The following is a 6,114-nucleotide window of genomic DNA, read 5'->3' on the forward strand; positions in this document are numbered from 1 at the left end:
GTTGTGCAGCGGGCACTACAGTACCCACGGTTAAATAGTGTCATCAGAATTGGTGTAGTCCTGTCAAACGACAGTGCCGCAGTAGCATCGTATCGTCAAACGGATGCACAGGGACGTAGCTTGTCCAGGTTGTCCCCACAGCTTTTTTAATGTTATTAATTGGCACCGACCGCACCGGGGTCACCAAGTCGACTGAGTAGACCCAGATTGGTTTAATGGCGTTCGGGTGCACAGACCGCCTTTGGAACGGCCGACGGAGCTCTGGTGGATGTCGCAGTTCCGTTAGTCGCTGTTCGGTTGTTTGGGTAGCTGTAATACAATGCCCCCTACACTGAGACCCCCGCAAGGAGCCCTCGCACTGGGGTGTCCACACACGACCAGATGTCGACGAAGGAGCGCACATCTTCACAAACAAAAGAAAGAAAAGCACCGGCTCCGCCCGGTGATCTGGTCATTGTAACGCATGTGACGCGACTTCGCGTGGTGTGTTGTGCCGTGCTCCATAGTGGTTGTGCGTGTCACCTACGAGTTCAGTGTGATGACTGTATGCTGTTTGCGTGGTTCGTCGAGTGCGGTGCTGCTAGGTCGACCCCCCGCCCGGCGGTTCTGACGCGTCGCTACGGTGCTTGCGCTGAGTCGTCAAGACGAGGGCGAACAGAAAGAAACTCGTAAGTGTCTGGTCTCACCGTCACAGTCATCAAAAGTGCGTCTCTAGTTGTCCGACTAACGCTTACAAAGCAAGCGCCAGATGAGGTGCCTTAGCGAGTCATCAGCTTTCCTCAACGACACCGAGCCCACGAAGTGCCAGACACGAGTGATAGTTCCTTAGTGCCAGGTCGTGTGACGCATGCACTGGCCCCGCGGCAGGATGCAGCACAAAGACGTTGTACGCGAGACCGCAACACAATGCCGGGGAATCGAAACCACGTGTGGCTCAGACCCGTGAACGACCGGACCAGGTGATATCATAGCCGGAGATGGAGAGAAGACTCCAGCATACGAACCGGGAAGAAACAGCGTTCACACAACAGCGCCATCCGGAGAGAACGCCGAGATGAGGACATCAAAACGTACAGGAGATAGTCACTAGAGAGCAAACAGCACAAGGTGAACAACGGAGGTCCATCGGAAGAACTCTTTCCAAGAGGGGACTTGTGAAGGTGCTCAACTGCCACACAACTCAACTGGCAAGATAAGGAAAATTCTCCTCCGAACGACACGCCCGCCTGGACACGCACAGAATACCAGACCCCCAAACAGAAGCAGTCAGCGAAGGAACCGAGAGGCGGTGTCGCCTCCACTCACCAGCAAAAGGGGAATGTACGCCCCGGCTCGCGACACCTGCCTGCAGTAATGGACGAAACACGCCCTGTTTAAACACCGCAAGGTTGCCTTCTCCCGTGCTGCTGAGGAAGACGACCGATTGCTCCACGCTGTTCGAAGAGGTGGTCGACAAAAGTAAGATATCTCAGACGTACTTCGAATTCCCGTAGGTAGTATCGACGTCGGCGGCTGTCATCGTGTTGAAATCTACCCCCACCTCTGATACGGGTCAACGTCCACCGTACACTCCAGACAACGTCCTACTTCGTATGACTTCTCCTCTGCTCCTTCTGTAGGAACATCAGGCTTCCGAGTAATCAGAGGAGAACAGCATCTCGATATTAGTTATAGTGATAGTCCTGTCCTTTTACGTGCTGTGTATGTAGCCCGTGCACGCAGCATGGCTTGTCTTCAGGACCATAGCGCGACGCCCGGCAAAAGGCCTCAAGTCCCGGACCGGCTCGTCCATTGTTGTCAAAGAAAGAGAAACCTTGCTTTTTCCGTATCACGACCCGTTAAGCACATCATCAACGCCAATCGCAAGAACGACTGGTTCCACGAGCCTCCACAATATGTACCGTAGAGATATCAGGATTTTTTTTTTTTTGAAACACCTCGAAAACACGGCTGCGCACTGCCCGCCTCTCAGGTGTAGAGTTAAGCCGTAGACGTCCCCTCTTGGACAACAGAGAGGGTTCCCCACAAAGGCAGAGAACTCACACAGCGTCCCTTCAAACGAAGACTACGTGGAGGTCAACAATGATACCAGGGCGGGGAGAACTTGCATCCTCAACACTCCAATGCTGCTGTGAAGAATCACATAACCTGTTGGCAAGTCACCTTTTTCGCCCTCCGACAACACTGTACAGTCCGCGTCGCTGCCGGCGTACTGTTCGCAAGCCGAGGAAACTCCCCGTGAGCCGAGAAACCGGTAGCAGTATACTGCGTATCACCCGAACCCAGCAGAAACGAGATACCTGAGTCCACGGACCAACAGCCCTCATGCAAAGGGCATCGAAGCACTCACTAGGTGGAAACAAAACGCCGTCGACTGGCGAGCTTTTAAAAGGCGTGGTCATCTCGAAATGATGTCAGTCACAAAAAAAAAAACTGCAACTTATTGCCACGGAATACGAAACTTTGCCCCTAGATGCAGGTAAACACCACTGAAAAAACAAGACCTCGTCGACCCGAACACCTGGCTTTGTCTCCTCCTACGAAACCATAAGAAGCACACGTGTTCTTCCCTTGCTCTTTTCTTTCTTATTCTCAGTTTTCTGCAGAACTATTCTTGGTGATGACTGTCGGGGACAGTCATCATAATCAGTGCGAACTCTACTACTGAGGGACAAACACGCTGTTTCTTTCCCTCCCGTGTCTACATTCGTACTGTGCACGGCAACGCCAATAGATCTCTTTTGGATTTTCCTGCCGGTCGCCGAAGAACGAGGGCTTTCATTGAGACTGCAACAGTGAGAATATCTCACGTTAACAAGGAAAAAACACTCATTACTACTGCGCCCCACTCCCAAGGTAACAGCACTCCACCCAGCTAGTCCCCGAAGGCCTATAATGAGAGAAAGCACGCATAAGGACAAGAAACAGTAACTAACCCGGTGAAGCATCGCAAAACGATCTACTCGTCATCCTCAGAGTCTGTGTCCGGAAGATATACCATGATCATAGCGTCACGGAAATCCGCTATAGCTCGATCTATTTCTCTCCTCGGCGGGTCACTCAGATCCCCACCTATTACACACCTGACAGCCGATTGCAATCTATTGAATGCCTCAATGGCATGCTCATACGCGGGACCAGAGCCTCTCATGACTCTTATCTCTCGTGGAAACCTGACTTGAGCATCTGGAGTGGTCTCTATGGTGTACTGCAAAGCTTCGAATTCACTCTGTATTTCTCGCCAGAATCGATGAAGGGTGTTTTCGCGCATGCCCCGTCCCTCGCTTGTTGCCCACTGTGACATAGATTCTTCAGCGTCCGCCAGATGACCCGTGAATTTTGCAGCAAGCTCTTCCAACCTTGTTTCGACTTCAAAAACTCTTTCAGGGGAAGTTTCTTCTATGGTAGGCGGAGAGGGGGCGTAAAACTCCGCAAATTCTTCCAGAGACAACTCTGTACAAAGTGACTCAATTGCGCGCCTTTGGAGGCCAATGCGGCTCCGAAAGATTACGGTTCCTGGTACTTCGTTTTCGAGGGTATAGAGTCCTGATGAACGGCGGGGGGCTGTTTCGTCCCGAGGAACTCCTCCCCTTCCCGACGGAACTCCTCTCTCCGCAAGACGTCTTCCCGTTGATGTGCCCGGGGCCGGTTGTCTCGAGGAGATGCGCCGCTGGGCTTGCGCCTGATAATCCAGACTGCATTTCCACAGCCTGACAGCTGCAACTAACGTTGTGATACACAAAGCAGCAACAACTGCGGCAGTTCTGGATGCTCTGGTCACAAAAGAAGGAAAAAAGTCTTTCCCCGGAATAACACCTCGGCGGGATTGCCGCCGGGAAGCCTCGCGGAATAGAATACTATTGTCCGTCTGATACTCGTCGTCATCGATGATGTTCCGGCCTCGAAATGGCGAACGTGAGTAGGAACTCGTACCAGCTACCCTGGATCCAGTGTTTGATGCAGTGCCCCTTCCTTGGAGAGGTACGATTGGAAGAGGATCATCGGTATCCGTATCCTGGCCATAAGTTTCCCCAAGCAATTCCGACACTCCGCTGCCCCGACTGTTAGAGTGGGACTTCAGTGGTGACGATGTTGAGGCAGCGAGGGGACCTTGCGGGGGGGAGGGCGCCGTAACCGCGGCCAGCACTGCTCCCTTCAGAATGCGGTCCTTGTCGGAGAAGCAAAAACCAAAACAAAGGACCACCAGCGTCAGAAACACTGGTCCTAAGACCCCTTTCAAACATGCCCGGGGTCGCCCCATATCTCCTCTTGAAATTCAGACACCGCTCACCTCATCTTCAGGCGGCGGGGAAAAAGGAGTTACCTCCCAAGAACCTTTTGCTTGTCATGATCAAGGACGTTTGCGGACTAGTGGCCAAATGGGGAGAAACACGCTTCGGCTAGACGGCAAGCTCCGGACACGATCCCGTGACTAGTGCGAATTTCACACCCGGAGTGTACAAAAGTAAACAAACAGGGTAACAAATGCTGTGAGAAACGTGCGGCAGCTACAAAAGCCATTCCTTTTTCTTATGGATACTGGTCTTGTCCTTTCCACAGATGTCCACCGGCCAATCCCAGGTGGCCCCACGTGGCGCCCTGGATGCATACATCAGAGAGTGAAGCGACAGCTGCATGGAGATTTTCGCATCTGCCGGAGAACGCGAGGCTTTTCTAGCTCCTAAGTCCTGAAGCTAAAAAAGCTCGACAGTCCTTGGAAGCGATTGCATCTGCTTTCCTAGGTTGCTCTATCCAGTACGTTGATGAGCCTCCTGACGCGGGAACAGCCGGTCAAGAGCCTCTACTCCTAGTGGTGTGTGTGTTCTCGAGTGGCCCGGGTAGGCAGCGGCCGGGATGAGGCCGACACCGGGGCAGGCGAGAGCCCGGCTCTCAACCATGTGATTTAGCAGCGCCACATACTCGTGGTAGATCTAGGGGGTGAGGTTCCGACCTTTAGGCCGGTCTAGGGGCAGCTTTTCGGTCACTTTCGTTTTTTTTTTCATCTCTGTGGCCAGCCTACTCTCGTGTCAGCGTTTCTCCCGAAGTAGCGTCCCGCCAGGTCGCAGTCGCATTTGTGACCAGGATAGTCGCGTAAGGAAAGCCGGTGTCTCTCTTCCCATATGGAGGCCCTTCGGCTGAAAAGTAGTCCGTGATTTTCCTTGCTGATCCCCGATTCGCACAAGGACTCCGGCTTGGTATAAAAGCTCTAGTGCGTACTCTGCGTGGTTGTGTTGTAGTCCTTACTCGGCGTGAGGGTGTTGCACCCAAGTTCGTTGTCGGCTAAGTTCCGGCTCGCACTAAAGTTGAAACAACTTGAACGGTGTCTTCCGAAGAGTTCGGTGACCACAGGCGGTGTTTTCGGACTTAGTACGCAGAGAAAGCGTACGATTGCGCCGGAAGTTCTTGGCCGATTGGCCTGGAAGGCATGCCGACGTGTAGTACGGCAAAGCATCTCCGCGTGCAGGAGCGTGCCTCCCGCTGCCCCAGCACTTCGCTCCTCAATCGACAGGAACTCCGCTGGCGCTCGGCAGTGCGGCCGAAAACATGCTCCCCTTCCGGGAACCACGGTCAGCTACGTCCTCCGGATAATGTTTCTCGTGACCATGACTCAAGTATCCTCTGTCTTTCTGGGACACTACTAGATCACACCGCGGTCGCACCAAACGGGGGCTCTCCACCCCGTCCCAAACCAGGGCACTCCTGTCTCCGTAGCCAGGCTTGAACTCACGCTGCCGTCACACCCGAAGGCTTGTTCCACTGGCCTGCCGATACCGGCGCACTGCATTTAGAAGGCTCATGCACAGAGTTCGTCCTGACTGCTCAGGACGGATTTCCTTCTCGAATGTGAACAAAAGGATTTCCTGTCGAGGGAATCTACTTTTCCGTGATAACAACGTAAAGCACGCTAAACATCTCAGTGTCAGTAACTCCCTTCAAATCCGGTTTGCAACCACTGCGGGACCGACAGGCAGTAAGTTTTGAAAGCATCTGACAGCCAATGCACAGGTGTCACACTTCGAAAAAAAATCGACAGCTGAGTCGTGTGCAGAGTACCCGTTCTTACTATGGGTACCGTAGACAGACTGCACATGTCCTGACTAGTGTGAGGCTGCT

The sequence above is a fragment of the Cystoisospora suis genome (genome assembly GCF_002600585.1).
Source record: "Cystoisospora suis strain Wien I chromosome Unknown contig_1366, whole genome shotgun sequence".
NCBI classification, from domain to species: Eukaryota; Apicomplexa; class Conoidasida; order Eucoccidiorida; family Sarcocystidae; genus Cystoisospora; species Cystoisospora suis.